Raw genomic sequence first — 16924 nt, forward strand, 5'->3', positions numbered from 1 at the left:
TTTTTGGTCTGCTGCTATAAATATGAATTTTAACAGCTATGAAGTTGCTGTTCAAGTGGTAGGAGCCTGGTCCTATGTGTGGTCCGGGGTTCCTCTCCAATTCTGCTCACCCACACTCACAAAATCTGTCCATGGTGCCTTTGCTGACCATTCAAGAGTGTCTGAGTAATGCTAAATGTCACAAGACTGTTAGGAGTTTTTTTTCTTCCCCCCAGTGGTTAGGAAAAAGCAAGCAAGACGACGGACAGGTGATGTGAACCAGCACTGTTAAAGATGATCCAGTCTAAGCAGATGATGCAAACTTCCTAGCTCTTGTCACGACACGATCTGTCTTGTGAGCTTCGAGTCGGACTCAGAAATTACTCATAAGATATGGAAATGATCCCCCTGAGGAAACAGTCACTAGGAACAACTACAGAAAGTCTTCACTTTTGAACAAACAGCTCTTTCAGAGTTTTGGTGGTTTGGGTTTTTTTTCTTAAAGGGAGCAGAGAACCACCAAGTATCCCCAGTCAGGGGCTCTACTTTATGGGTCCATTTGTCCTCAAATCCTCAGTAGGACAAAATTCTCCTTCCTTAGAACAATAAATTCAGAGATCAAGCTTGAACTTTGAATTTTTAGTCTTGCCAGTATTGTGAGATCTCACAATCACGTGCTTTCACAGGAGCCTGGCAGAGAGACAGGCTGGTGAGATTTTGGAAAGGGGTGATGTGCTGATGATGATAAAGCCTCCCTGCTTCACCTGACAGCAGCAGAGCTCACCAGTGCTGTTTCTCAGGGCTCCTAAGGCACGTACAGCAGTTTCTCACTCTTGGACATCATTCACACCTAACTGGAAATAATCTGCTGCTTGATTTCCCCATTAAAATCCTCTTATTTTCAGAAAGCAACTCCCTGAGGACCATGTATGTCCCTACAATGAATCTTCAAGGCTATGGCATGGTGTAGTGGGTACAGTTCCTACACACAGCTCTCATTGTTCCCACACAGGAACTTCAACTGAAAAAATAAAATGAAATTTAAAAAAAAGGAATCAAATATTTGCAAAAAGCTTTCTTAAAAACAGAAAAAGCCCATGGAAAACCACCAGCTCACATGTCAAACCAGACAACTTTAACCTGAAACACTGCTTACGCAAAAAGAGATGCTGCGGTGTTTGTAGAGAGTGAGTATATTAACACAAGAAGAAAATTCATACTCCAACAGCAAGGAAAGCATTGAGCTCTGAACACTGGAGTTTGTCAACTTATCCTCACAATCCATCCTTAAAAAAACTGGGGTAAAGGTTGTCTCATTCTAAATTAATTCCCTCCATCAGAGGCTGATTAGGGTCTAGGATGTGGATTCATATCCCTACTAATCACAAATATTTTATCACCTCATATCAATTTTTGCCTTTCACCTGCACACCTAAGATAGGTCAGAGAGGGTGTAAAACCTGCACTGAAGAAAAGCGTATTTGCAGTTAGTATTGCTTACCCAAATGGAGTTCTACCATAAAGAAGCTCTTCCAAGTGGTGGCTGCCATTCCACAGGCTTCATTTGCCATTACTTCCACGTATTTTTATCAAAAACTCAGGACATACTATGTCCACTCAAACAGGAAATCTGACTTAAGCTAACAGTCAAAACCCTGATCAGATACAAAAATCCATGTAGTTGGCCTTTTTTCTCCCCGCTAAAAAGAGTTCCACATGGCTGCAAGGTCTGAAGAAGACACCGATGTGATCGGCCGAGATCACTGTGAAATACACAGCTGATGGCCCAGGCTGAGTTTTATAGGGTGAGAACTCCTCCACGCCACTTTAAGCAAGTGCTTCTTTTATTCTACAGCACCAAAGGAACTGCTGCTCTTGAAGCACATACACACAAAAAAAAGCAAGTTCAGAGAGTACTCTGGGAAACAGTGAACCATAGTCTTCATGAGGTTTACTCAAAGTTTTGCTGCTGTACCTAAAGATGAAGTGTGCTCTCCAGGTCTAAACTAGATACCTTTTTTTGAACGTGTACTAAAATGGAGGGGATTTACCCTCTAAAGGACACAATTTCATCCAGTAGCTCAGGAGAGAATGTGCATAAATATCTCTGTGAGCTGTGTTGGTGCCTGCAACGGTTGTGACGAGCACACTTCATACACTACATACCTCTTGAGATAACATTGCCTTAGCTGAACAAGGTGGAGATATTTATTTGCAATGCACCAGGATTGGATTCCTTTGACAACATCCCGTGGTGTGAACTTTGCTGGTCTTGCATGATCTAGGTGATGATACGAAGGAGCGAGGCAGGTCTAGCATCTCCCAGCTGCTGCCAAGCAAGTGTGGGAATGCACCAGGGAAGAAGGACCATGCCACTCGGCTGGGCTGAATTCCACTTCGACCAGACCCAGCTCGCAGGCTGGGTACCCGCAGTGCTACGTATTGTCTGCACCTTGCCTGCAGCAGCCACACCACCAGTGGACAAAAGCTCCCACAACACCTCCGAAGCTGAATTTGCAGCAACATGTTGTTTCTTAAGGAAAAACCACAACATGCTCCTTTCAAAGTAGCCGGCTGGTGAGGAACAACAGGGAGAGGGGAAAAAAAACCACCTAGCACTACTTCCCCTTCTTTCTCTCACACAGAGTCAAGAAGCTTATATTAATTGCAAGCTTATATTAATTGCAAAGCATGAGAATCTGAACAAACAGCCTCCTTGGGCAACCGGGGCCAACCCCAGGAAAAATATTTGCATCTATGGGATGTGTGAGTTGTGCAACCAGCAAAATACCAAGCCAGATAAGGCAGGGACCTTTCACTAGGCTCTACAGAGACAAGCTCGCAACTCTGCGATGCTGACTCAGGCTAAGACAGGTTACTTTAATTTTTTCTCCTTCACTCTAGCCTTCACAGGGGAAATAATACCAGCCAAGTTCATATCCAGTTTGAAGCCACTAGATGGTATTTGCAGAGCTGAATCAGAAACCAAAGCAGCCTTTGGTGGAGCATGGGAGAGAACCAGGGTTCCCTGCAATGGGAGTTGTCTTCCCCCACTAAAGGTAAAACCTTAAGGAAGTTCTTGGTGCAACAAGGTTAGCTCTGCCCTGGACACAATATGCAACTTTATCATATTACATGACTTCCCATGCCTAAGGCTTGATATAGCCTTGTCTGCCTACATTTAGTTGCACATATGTCATTAGGGAATTAGAGAAATTAGTTAGGAAGGTCATATAGTTACAAAACCTTCATGAAAGACTGATGGATCCTGGTTTCTCCCACCAGCTTTCAAAGACCCATACACATGCCTGTTCAACCAGGAGAGCAGACAGCCAAGCAACGCCACCACACGTCCCAGAGACCTATGAACAATCTCCTGTCAACAAGGCAGTGAGTGTACTGTCGGTGGCAAAAATTAACAAGTAAAAAGCACTGTTTTGCCGGAGTATGTCCAACCAGCAGCAGGCTGACTGCAACAAAAAGCCAGTACTAGCATGTTACTGCTCCTGCAGATGGGCTCAGGGTTTCGCACATGAATAACAGAGCACAGCAAGGCACTGCAGGTATCATTTTGCAAACCAAAACCCTGCATTAATGTCTCTCCCTTTCTGACTTGTTTTTGCCACATGGAAGGAGTAACAGAAGGAATTACTTCAGGTGAGCAGGCAAAAGGGGCAGGCGCACGCTCGCTGTTTCATGCTACTGATGATGCACTTGTTGACCAGGCAAGAGGCTACATGCAGCAGAAACACTGAGAAGCTGCAAGGACCCGATGCTGTGCCAGTTGCCTCTCTGCTGGGATGCTCTTCAAACACGAATGCTATTTATTGTACCAAAGTTCAGAGGGGACGGACAACAAGGAAAGTATCAGTGCAAAACGTATGCTGCGGGTCTTAACTACAAGGCCCCGATACACTTTCCTTCCTGAATTAAAAGCCTCCTGAAGGTTTTCATATGCTCTGTCTTGCCCTCTCTGTCCCCTAGAAGCAAGAGTTGGAAACCACAAAAGCTTGTGGTAGACACATATAGCCAGGAAAGAGAGCAGGGAGAGATCAGATGTATTGTGAAGTGAGGCAAATACACTATATAATGGAATATGAGGGGGGGGGGTTGCCTTTTTCTGTAGCATGGTATGTGTGCTTCCCACTTAGGGTCAGCCAGAAATTTTTCCCCTAATAAATTCCCTGCTATTGCAAAGTTTGAAGTAACTGTAGTGCACACAGTAGACTTCCAGAGGCTCGCCAGAGCTAACTACCAATTTAGGGATGTCTGAACTGATGGGAATTATAGCATGAGTTTCAGTAACAAACAAGTAGGGTACAAAACTGACTCTGGTTTTCGTTGGGGTCCTAGGATTTAATGCTGACTACACAGGCATGAGACAGAGGGTAAAGAGCCTGGCACAGCACCCTCCCCTGCCGAGCAGGCTTGCAATCAGCTGCCGGCACAGGGACTAAAAGGCTGAGTTCAAGCTCTGCAGGCTCTTGCTGTGGACAGGTTTTTCACTCCTGAAATGCCCGGTACATCACATTTCTGCCACTGGGCTAATTCTTCCCCAGCAAAAGGCATGATGGAACAAGTGCTCCCAATCAAAGGGAAAAGTCAGCCAGTCAAGAAAATCCTCCCTCAGCTACTAGGCTTTATTCCTTCCAGTCAGCTCAACTTTGTTTTTCCACTTCTTTCAAGAACAGCTCTGGGTCTCCTCCAACCTGCTCCCTGCGGACCACACCAGGGTCTTCAGAGCAACTGTGAAGGTTTAGCTCAAGTGGGATACAAAACTACAGAAACTGGCTCCATTGCCCCCAAAGCCTCATTTAATCGTGCTTCAGTGTTAGGAAAAAGCTCTTTTCCCCCTAACAGAAAGGGTTTTACCCACCAAGCCTCAAACACCCAGATGTGCAGCCCTTGTAGAGGCACTGCAGGGCTCCTGCTGCTATCATCTGTTAATCCACAATCTGAAGTTCCCATGTCCTTGTCTCAGCTCCAAATTTAGAGGTCTCATGTCTTTCCCCACTGCAACATAACAGGACTGCTGTTCAGGCACACACACAAGGTCAGGAGCTCCCAAGAAGTATTCAACTAACCCCGACCTATGCTAGCAGCTGCTTGGCCTCAGTATGAAAGGATGAAACAGGGACCAAACTGCTCCATTCCTACCTATGCCTTCTGCCTTCTCTTGGTTAAATTTCCCCTTGGTCCGGAGCTCGGACAGGCTTGGAGCTCTGTCCTAGCACCTTTGCTAGGAGCACCTCTGAGAGGTGTTTAAATCTGTCTTCCAGTCACTGTCTGGATGACTTCCCTCCAGCTCTTGGCCAGCAAGGAACCAAAATGAAGGGTAGCTTCTTGGGCAAAGGAAGAGGCATAGGTTTACCAGATGAGACAGCACACAGCTAAGACAAGGACAGACTACATTCAACACTGTCTTGCTTTCTTTTTGTGTTACCCCAGCCTGTTCAATGTAGCCAGTTAAGGTGGGATTCATCTTTATCGTCAATGAGAAGAGACAGGGACAATCTGTTAGACCTGCTTCAGATATCTATCTGCATTGGGATGAAAGTGCTTGTTTCCTCCACTGCCTATATAAGGGGGCTGAGACTAAGCAGCTGGAATGTTAATGTCAACATCTGGACAGGTGAACTGCACCCTGACGTTCCTCATCTTGCATTTAGCTTGTAAGCTTTTCAGAGAGGGACTATCTCACACTGCACCTAACATGAAAGCACTTCCAGTCTCCAAGCCCAAATATAACGCTACACTTCAAATGGTAGATGCGAGGCCCATGCCCTGAAGGATCTGCCATGGAGAAAACTTAACAGTATTTTCCCTGTAACAATAGTCCAAGTGGATCCAAGTCATTTTGGGGGCTGGTTGAAGAGAAGGCAGAGCTGCAGGTCTCAACCTGCCTCTGTGTCAGCAGGAGAAGAATGGGAAACGTCCCAGGCACCAAAAGCTTTGTGCCATGAGAACGGCATTGCCTGGAGAGCCTGCAAGGCTCACTTCATACCCATCGAGATGTACTAGGACAGGCAGGGAGGGATGCACGCATGCAGTAGGGCTGTGGCAAGGACATGGGAGAGGAAAGGATAGAGCACCCAGACTGCACATTTCTTCTAGCAGAGAGACTTGGGATTTACAGACCAACCTTGAGGATTCTTCTCTTTTTCATGACTTCTGATATACAATCCTTTGGGGCAGGCAACACTGGAGCTTGAGGCAGACAAATGCAAAATAATGAGTCTAGGGGCAGGAAGCCAAAGAAGACAACACACACTAAATGGAGCTGTCATGCTGCTAGGCTGGCCAGGGGAGAGATTGAGGAGTTATTCTGAGATTTGTGAAGCCATCAGCCCCTGTGCTACAGAAAATAAGAAAATTAAGCTCAGACAGGATTGCAGGCAGAATAACTTCTCTGACAACAGGATGAATGAGGAGTAAGTTGTTACAAATCAAATAGGGGAAAAAAAGAAAGCATGGAAGCAACCACACGACATTTACCCACAGTGGGACTGAAGGGTTCAGAAGAAAACAAGACGTTCAAATTAGCTCCCTGAAAGGGTGACTTACTGGTGGCAGAGCTTTTTCTTCCACCCCAGCATACAATTGTCACTGCATTTGCAGGCTCCTGCCTCAGATTTTAAATGTCTCTTTGTGTCCTAGTCCCAACAGGTACTTGCTCCCATTGCCCACGCAGGGCAAGCCACGCTGAGACAGCGTGACTGATGGTTGTCCAACTCCATGCATCAGCTGCCAGTCACATCCCAGTTCCATAGCATGAGCTGTTTAATTATTTTGATCTGTTTTGTTGGTGGTGGGTTTGTTTGTTGGGGTTTTTTTTTTCCTTTTTCTCCTTCCCTGAGATGTATTCTGAAGTTGCTCTAAGCTGTGAATTTAATAAACTCATTCTAGATGCAGACTTTGAAACAAAGGAGATGAAAACCTGAACTGACCTGAGAGATGCCATACTGCCTGCCAGCCCATGGTCACTGCAGTCAACATAGTTCAGCCAACTTCAGCAGAATTTGAACAAGACCTGGTAACCCTGTTGCAATGCATTTGCAAGGCTTGCCAAAAACCATATACCTAGTAGCATGCTCTGAAAAAGCCCAGCCCTTTGCTAGGCACTCAGCTTCTCACCTCTTCACAAGGAGCACACTTCAGACAACACTCTTCTTGAGGACCCTAAACAGGGCTACAGAAGCAACTCCATACCTCTTTCTTTTCAAATTGTACGGCTTCCTCTAAAACTTGGGCAGGCTTTCCTTTGCCTTCTCAAGAGCATCCTGCAATTGCCTTATTTTCTCTTTAAAATGGTAGAGATTGCAGGCCAGCTTTACACAGCTCAATTTGCACCCATGGATTGGTGATTACAATACCCATCTAGCTGCCCTGGGCCTTTAGAAGTCCCCAGCCAGGGACTAGAAGGTACAGGGACCTGTACCCTATGTGCTGCAATCCTCCACCTTTTCTTCTGCATCCACTTCATCTCTAAAGCTGGCCAGTACCAGAGGGTCTTCCCTACCACCTTGCATGGGAGAATCGCCACCAAAACCTCCCTTGCTGCCACATCAAGGACACGTGCAAAGACTTGGCAACAACTGCCCTGTTCAGAAGATGTGACAGCTCCATGAGAGTCAAAGGAGGGAAATGATGAACCTAAATTCCAGGAGTTATACTTCTACATGGGCATCTTCCATCAGTGGTTTCTTCTGAGCAGCCTCCCTTCACTCACCTCCCATCCTGAACAGGTTTATCATCCATTCCACGGTTGCTCTGAATTACCCCAGAGGTGACCGTATTTCAGCAACAAATTAAACTGTCACAATGCATTCCTTCCTACATTGTTTTTTAAAAATATGTGAGCCCTGGCTGCCAGAGAATTGTTTTGGAAAAATTAGATTAGGTGCCTGGGAAACTGCCTTGAGAAAAAGTAAAGGGTTTTTTTACTTCTTGAAGAAATCTACCTCTACCTTCCCCCGTCGTCGTCCCCCCCCCCGAAGTTTTTTTATCCTCAAAGACATGGCCAATTAACTGTATCTTGTTTTTTAGATCTTTCCACAAAAAGTACCTTGGTGCAGGTGACCAAAAGGGAATGGCTTGTTTTGCAATCATCTGCCACCAACACAAATCAAGATCCTAAAGCCCTCTGGTTTTTAAATCAATCTCCATCCAGGGGGCTGCAACATCTCTTTTCAGTTGCCCAAATTTTCTTACTGTTTTTCCAACCCACAACAAGCCACAACAGTCAGTTTTACCATAGGATATCTATCCATTTCTGCAGACACAAGCCCCGCTTACAGCCTGGAAGACTTACATGGAAAGGACTACTATTCCAGCCCTCCACTCACATCACTTTTAAGACTGGATACCTAAAATATTAAAACAACAGACAAGACAACCTTGCTTGAGATGATAAAAGGAAACAAAATCCCACCTTCTCGGGGGTTCACTGTGATGAGGAAGCATTTCACTCATCAGAAAATCAGATTAGCAACACATCAACAGTTGGGTGCTGAATCTTTTGATGCTCATCAGTTACCAAAAGGAAGGGGGAAGCTGATCCTGCAGTCAAAGCATCAGACTAGGACAACAATTTCTGTTCTCAACCCTTCTCCAGGTTCTTCCTTTTAACGTGGTCTTCCATTTCTCAGCTCCCCAGCTGTAAAACAAAAGGTCGTAATAAAGCCTCTCCTTTCCCTGCCCAGTCAGTGTCTGCCCTGACTATGAGCACTGCTAGATACTTGGGGTAGGGACATATTACCCACAAGCAGTAAGAGTGATCATATCTACCAGCAAAATTCTGGGAAGGAGGAAGATGAAAGAGAAACTCATGCACTAACTCACTTCCCACAGCCAGAACTTGGCACTTAGAGTGCAGTTTTTGACTTTCTAGCAGGTATGAGGAACCAGCCAGGCCTGGACACTTCATAGGTTGGAATAGGGTGGCTGCTTGGGAGATATCCTGCAGAAGAAGAGGAACAACAAAGGTATAAACTGATGTAGAGGAAGTATTCTCTCTTACTCATACAGATTAATGCGCTCATCATGGAAGAACTGTGGAGCAGAGGACATCTTGTCTGGCCCCTGATAATCAGGTGCAGTAGTTGTGGGGATCAGATGACTAATTATTAAGCAAGTGTTATTCAGGGTCCAAAAGTCCTAGCTTTCCTCCTTGCAGGACAACTGCCCAAATTCTTGCCTGGGATGGCAGATAGGAAACGATCTCAAGAAAACCATGACAGTAGTTGCTGCAATCAGTCAAGAAAGGCCATTTTCCTCCTATTTGTATCCTCCTTGTGCCTGCTACAAAATAGGGAGAGAACTGCTCTCACCCCACTGAGGCATTGCCTTGTTAGACCCACACTGAAGGGCTGCTGACATGGTCTATAGCCCCATGGCAGGAGGACTGAGGTGGGCTTATGACAGGACTGATCCTAGGTGGAGTGTCCAAGATCTGTGGTTTGTGGTGGGGGTGGTAGCAAACCAATCTCTTAGAGGCCAAAGTTAAGCTGCAGTGGCATGCCCACATAAAAAGCTTTGCTGCAGCTCTAAATAACCACTGTCAGTGGTTTAAAAAACTTGTGTGCTCCAAAGCACCGTCCACCCTCAGCCACCTATCACAAGTCAGCATGCTCAGCAGGGAAACAGCAACATTTACAAGGCAGCCAGCTGGTGGACCTCTCAGTCCAACGCCAACTGATTGCCTCTATCACTGCATCTGCTTGACAGCCCCATGCAGATCATTGTCTGCACATCGGATCCAAGCTGCGCTCTACACAGCCCTACCTCCCTGCAAAGTCTACAGCCCCATCTTCTTCCTTTCCTTGAGTCTTGGTCAATGTTACCAGAGTTTGTGGAATGACTTTGGTCTCTGAACGACCAACTGAGATACGTAAAGGGACAGTATTTTCAGACAACAATGCTTTTCACACTTGAAAACATCTCTCATTAGGTGCCTGACATCTTTAGCCACTGATCCTTTGACACTGCGTGTATTGCAGGGATGGGAACACAGAAATGATCTAGCACTGGACAACATGTCTGTGTGGACTTTGCCAGCCACTCTCAGAAATATGTCCTGATGCTGCCTCTGCGGTGGCTTTCTGGGATGAATACTGTGGCTTTCATCCCTTCTGCACAAGGAACCGTGGCACAATTGTACCAACTGTACCAGATGGATCTTGCACAGGGATCAGCCAAGAGATTTCCACCCTCATCCATTCAGCTCCCTGCTCTGCCACAGACACAGCGAGACCCTGCACATGCCCCTATGACTATGAGCCACACCAGCACGCAGCCTCCTTGCCTCTGTAGAAGAGCAGGAGCTGAAGCACTTTTCCAGATCTAGGTCTGACTCTCTCATGCCTCTGTCTCCTACCTTGACCATGGTTGTGGTGGTCATTTCTTTCCAGCGTGCGTGTGTTTTAAGAATGAATACCTTGATGTTTGGAAATTCATGGGGGCCACGAGAACAGCCACAGAGTTGTCAGCTGTGACTGAGTACAGCAGGATGGAGGAGGTACATATGTACTCCTAGGAGTAGAGAGAGCAGATCTGACCCTCACAGACTCAAGTACAAGTGACAACCACCACATCCCCCAACAGAACGACGAGGCAGAAAGCGGAGCAGAGATTTGCATGTAGTTCCTCATCCATCAGCAGCTACACTGACTGCCAGATGGGAGGTCACACCACCAACCTGGAGGCACAGCAATGTCCTCCCACTGCCTAGCCTCCCAGCACTTACCCTCATACTCCCTCCCACATCACCAGAGCAAGAAGCCAGCACACGCCTGTCGCAGCAGGTCAGGGAGCAGACCACTTGCCCAGCCCAAGGCTGCCTGCGTGGAAAGTGGGACAAGCCCTGCAGAAAAAGCTGGCTGGCCTCATACAATATCATGCAAATCAGGAAAAGGCCAGGGCAAACACAATTGGGAGAAACCTTGCATGACCAAGGTTGTATTATAAGGTTATATATTCAGCCTACACACACAAGCTGGGGAGGCAAGGGGTACGCATGCACACACACGCACACAGGCAGGAGGTACCTCCTGCTTTCACCAGCATTTGCTGGGTCTGCATGCTACAAAGGAGAAAGTCATGCTGTTCACAGCAGAAGCCTAACATGGCAGGACCCAAAACGAGCATCAACAGACACAGATCCAAGGGAAGACAATGGAAAAGCTAGTTACAGGATTAGCACACGTACAGGTTGGAGTCTGTCCCTTATTTACCTCCAAGAAACAGTGATGTTTTATTTACTTATCGTACTCAACTACCGTTTTATCTATTTTATCATACCAACCAAAGCCTGGTTTCTCAAGTCTAGCCTTCTCCTTCTTCTGGAGGATGAATTCCAGTCCCTCATGTAATACTACGCTCCCTGACATCTCATTCTTGCTCCAGCAAATCTAGCTGCAGGGAAGAAGCAGGGATGCTACGGTCACTACAGAAATACAAGAGCTAGTGCCACACCAGGAGAACCGCTCTGGCTGCTGCAGTGGCTAGCTGGGGTAGGAGAAGGGACGAAATGCATCATTTGCAGACTCCAGTTTTATACATTCAAGCTTATTCTATACACATAGTTTGGAGCAGGCTGAGCAGAGCTGGATGCAAGCCACAGAACTGCTGAAGACAGCACGGAGCATCAGACCAGACTCAACACTGATACTGGAACAAGCCTACACGACAGCAGCCTGTTACCCCAACAAACCGCTGATGAACGGAGCTCACTTCTCGGCAAGCCTCTAAACAAGATCCCAACTTGCCTGGGGCACAAGCACTTGCTAGCCAGACTCTCCTTTGGAGATTTTCACCTGTCTGCTTTTCTCAGGGGCGACAATCCCGTGTGCTCCTGCTGCCAGCCAGCCATGCTCCAATTCAGCAGGATAGCTGATGCTCCACCTTGCACAACGGCAGCCTCCACAATGCCTTTTTCTACTGATCTCCTCCTCGCTTCTCTTCCTGCAGAGCCTTATCCAGTGAGAACAGGGCAGCCCAGAGCAGACCCCGCTGTGCACACCTGCATCCCTCCTTTTGGTCCTACCCCCTGGCTTTTTGAATCTTGCTCCTCTCCTTCTCCCAGTAAGAGGACAACATCCTCTTCATTTCACAGGCCACAGCTTCTCCCTCATGTCTGCTGTTCTCTCAAGTATGCTAAACAAGCAGTAGACGTACAGGCATCTTCCCAGAGACATTGCAGCAATGTCTCTTTTTTTGTATTCGTCAAGTTAGTGCTCCCACACACACGCATCTAAACTCAGCTCCACCAGCTCCTGAATTTAACTTACATATGAGCAGTCTGAACTGTAATGGGTTTAGCTATGCAAAAGGAAAAAATCCACTTATAGCTTGGCCCACAGCACTGTATTATGCAAGAATCTGGGCTGCTGCTGCCTCTGTGTTATCAGTGTGCCCCTCACCCAGGACAATCCTACCCTTTTAGTAGGTAGGCTGGATATCTGCTGGGTTGGTATCACGCCTGAAGAAGAAGAGAGCCCAGTGAGAGAAGGCAACCAGCTCAGCCAAGACCAGAGAGGGGGTCAGGACTCCTGGGTCCATGGTCCTGCACTTCAACCACAAAGTCACCTTTCAGCACAGAGATGAGCTGTTCTAAGAGCCCACGCTGCCATCAGATGGGCACCATGGGTAGGTCATGCATTAAGACAGCAAGCACAGAAAGACTATTCCCTCTGTAGGCATTCAGGCCATTTTGCGTCACACACAGCAAGCTGTAAAACCATATGCCAGCAGTAAGAAGTTGATAATGAAGTTTTGCTTTTACTGAACTGGTCATTAAACAGTGCTGGTCTCACATTATAGAGACCAAGAAATAGGTGGCAATCCACAGAATAAAATGGATCATCTTGAAGCATTTTCCTCTGGATATCTATAATTATAAATCAAACATCATCAGCTTCCCTCTCTCCCTGCAGTAAATAATTAACTGCAAAAGAATATTCGTCTTGGCCCCATCCTCCCCAATCAATTTTGCTTCACAACGACATGCTGCCTAGATTGCTCGCTGTGTCAGTGCACCCGAGTGTTATCCAAAACATTTCACAAGACATAGAGGAGCAGTGTAACTGTTAACTTCAGTACAGCAGAGACCTTTCCTTATGGGTACAAGAGCGCATTATCACGTAACTCCCAGTATTTAAAGCAGACAGCTATGACATACATGGCTTAGCTCATTCACTGCAGCAACACCGCTGCAACCATCAGAGGAGGCGAATCACACACTCTGAGCACTCCCATCACGCTCCTCTGGACTGCCTGAGCTTTACTGCCAAGGCATAGCAAATTTCCTCCCCTAAAACACAAAATTTTCTATTCCTTTCATTGTTTTTGAGAATATCCCCCCCCATAGATTTCATCCAGAGGAAAAAAACAAGTCTTCTCCACAACAAGACTTTCATTTTTAAGAGACTTCAATCTTTGAATGCTAGATCTAAGTTGAATACTGTGACTGCTCTGTCATGCACAATAACCTGTTTGCATCTTGCTACTTACCCTCATCAACCTGACACTCATATAGACTCTGAAAGTAACAGGTAAGCCAGAAAACCTTCAGAGCACTCATTCCTTCTGCCCTACTGAAAGACACCTCCTGGATGTAACCCCAGAGGGGAGGAAGGATGATGCCAGGAGGAAAGCAGGACTGCCCAGTGGGGAGGCTGGGCTTGGTCAGGCAGCAGATGGAAGCAGGTTGCGTACAGATACACAACCAATGAACAACACAAGGTCTGCCGTTTGATCCTAGCTGTTTTCTCAGGATACAAAGTCAAATTCACTTTTAAAAAAGGCATAAGAAGAGCACAAGCAAAAACGAGAGCTGGGAAAAACCTCTAGAATTGCAGGAACACACTCCCTGCAACAGCCAGAAAACCCAGGGAGAGGCAGAGAAGCATTACCACCAAGCAAACATCTTCATACTCACACCCAGTTTGGGTTTAGTTTTATGTTTTTATGGGTTTAAATGCATACCAGGTTTAGTTGAGCTGGCAACAAAGTGTTCAATAAAAATCTCCAGCAGGAAGGTGGAGAAAAAGAGGGAAGTTGGCTAATTTAGACTCAAGAAGCATGGAAAGAGAGGTTGAAGAAAGAGGCAGAAGAAAGAATGAAAGGAAAACCATGACACAACAGAGATAAAGAATAATACAGGGAAAGGAAAAGTGAAATGAAACAGATACTGAGGACAGTTCAGGAAAAGACAAACCATGAAAAAGTGGAATGAAAACTGGAAGGGAAAGATAAGAGAAAGAGGAACGTGCCATGGCTGAGCAGTTGAACAGCAGTTGGCAAATAGATCATTTGTTTAATCTCATGCGCATTTGTCAAATAATTTATTTGATTAATACTCTTCCGTGGTCTTCAACCAGCTATAGAGCTGATCAAATATAATTCCATAAATATATTATTAGATTAATACAGGTAAAATTCAAATACGTTCAACTTTTTTATCTGCCACTTAATAAGCTCTGGTTGTAAGCTTACACTTCAAAAATGTTAAAATAGAAAGCTGATAAAGAGTGCTCGGAGCACAATCATTTTGCTCTTCCTAGACCAACAAAAAGTCTAACAGCATAACACAACCTGAAAGACAGGAGATGAGAGACATTTCTACCTCTTCCCTTCATCACCCTCCCACAAGGAATCCCTCTCTACAGGCGATACTTTTTGTCTTGGGCTTTATTTTGGTGAATATTTCCCCTATATTCAACTTTTTTACCCCAAGAAAACCTGGGGAGCTCCAAGGGCACCTTAGCAAGAAGGTAAATTTGGGGTGCACCAGCAGCAGAAGGGCGGCAGTGGGTGTCATCTCCAGCCTGGAAGCAAACGTTCACATTTGGGAGCTGAGCTTTGCACTTCTCAAAGGGAAGGGAAGTTAGGTGAAAGATGGCCATGTGAACAAGGATGCCTCAGGATCTCTACTCTCGCAGGGAAAAGCTTCCCAAGTACCAGCAGCCTTTTCCAAACCTCCCTAGGAGAGCTAGGAAAAAAATAAAAAAAGGGTCAATTTTTCAGCCTGTTTTTTCCCTCTCTGGCCCAACACAATAACAAGGGAGTCCCCCCGAGAGTCCTCAGACGACAGGGTGAAAGCCACTACAGCAGACCATCTCCGTGCACGTGGCAGCAGGTCTGCCAGGGAGCCCCGTGAAGCAGTGCTGGACTCGATGAGGAAACTGTGGCCATCGCTTTCTAGGCCCACATCAGAGAAACCCGAGGTTACTCCCACCGCTGCTCTACCTTCACCACTGACAGCAGCCAAGAACCAAACTCACCACAGGAGAGAACCACACCAAGGGTAACTCCTTGGGGCCATAAAAATGTCCCTCAGGTCATAAGTCCTGTTTAAATGTAACAGCGATATCCCAAACTGAAATAATTATTGCTAATTACAGGATCATTTTTATGTAAACATGGAGGGTATTACCATACATACTTCATCCCTTTTTAATTAAAGAAATAAGAGGCTCACCAAAACAAAAAAAAGACATGCTGACAGCTCCCACCCCAAAGCAGACTTTTATGCAGTGATAACACCCATCAGCCTCCAGACCCACCGAGGAGACTGATCAGGGAAATCAATCAGCATTGGCCTCCCCGGTGCTGAAATGAAGCAGTTGGCATGTTACTAATCACATCAGGAAAACGTTTGACGAGGAGAAGGGAAGGACCAGATACACAGAGGGGGGACACACATGGATTCAAAGTCACAGCTGTGTTACAAACACTTGGGAAAAATCACGCAAATCACCAGCTGCAAAATCAAAATACTTTGGAGCTCTGCAAGGATAAACACATTAGCAATTCTGACCAGGAGAAACCAACATCCACCATACAACCCTCCAGCAACTCTTTAGCTGAACCCGCACAAAGCCTCATGTGCTTTTATCCATTCGAAACCAGTTCCTGCTCCAACCTGCACAACCTACCCATGCCAACCAGATTGGGGTATGTCACGACAGAACCTCACCAGGAGTTTGTACCCCTTCTGCATCTCCAAGACCTACCCAGGAGCAACTCCACACAGCGCAGGCTAGAGAGACATGACTTAGGTCACCGTAACAGTCAATGGCTTGACTTGGGTCAAGCCATTCCTGCTGCACCATCCTCCTGCTTCCAGCTGTCCTAAGCATTTCTCCAGCTGCTCCAGAGTTTGCCAGTCCTCTCCAATTTCTCATCGGCTCTTTTGTCTCCAGGCACGCTCCACTGCTCGAGGCAATTAAAACGCATCCCCAGCCAGGACCCATATGGGCCGAGCGAGCCACCAGATGCACCTGCTCCCACTCGAGGCGAAGGGGTTGCAGCCCCGGACCCTGTGACGCCCTTGCACGGTGGGCAGGGCGCAAGCAGCCTCCGCACGCCGCAGAGCCCCGGCGGCGAGCGTCCCTGGGAGGAAGGGAGGTGCCGCCAGCTCCGCAGAGCCGCACGCACGCAGGAACAGGGGGACCGCGCTCACTTGCTCGCAGATGCACGTACCTGCGCCTCTGCCACCTGCGCGCCCCCTCTGCACCTCGTCCCTGGCCTGCCGACGCCTGGCACTGCTGGGGAGCTGGTCTCTTCTGGGGGGGTGCCGCTCTGATGAGGGGCGGCCAGAGCCCGGTGGGCACCTGCTTTGGCAAAGGGTAGGGGATCCGGTGCTCCCCCTTGGGAGCATCACGGGGGTGGCGGGGATGCAAGGGGATGAGGGAAGGTGGGTGCTGGGGGCTGCAAACTGGGGGTGCAAGGAAGAGGAGGGAAAGGCGGCGGACAGGGTTGCAGCTTGGGGACTTGGGGGGGAGTGGGAGGGCGGCGGGGGTGAAGGAAAGGGGGCTGCAGCTTTGGGCGGGGAAAGGGGCAGGAGGAGCGCAAAGGGGGTGCAGGAGGAGGAGAGGGCAGAGGACGGAGGGCAAAGGGGGTGCAGAGGCTGTGGCTCTCAGTGGTACCCCACCACCCCTCCCCT

General features: G+C 47.2%; 1 protein-coding gene across 1 annotated transcript in view; it reads right to left on the bottom strand.

Moving 5' to 3' along the window:
* The window catches only part of HRAS (HRas proto-oncogene, GTPase), a 43172-nt gene that overhangs the window by 25472 nt on the left and 776 nt on the right, over positions 1 to 16924 (bottom strand). The gene's annotated exons all lie outside the window — the stretch shown is intronic.

This window comes from Buteo buteo, chromosome 16 (genome assembly GCF_964188355.1).
Source record: "Buteo buteo chromosome 16, bButBut1.hap1.1, whole genome shotgun sequence".
Taxonomy (NCBI): domain Eukaryota; kingdom Metazoa; phylum Chordata; class Aves; order Accipitriformes; family Accipitridae; genus Buteo; species Buteo buteo.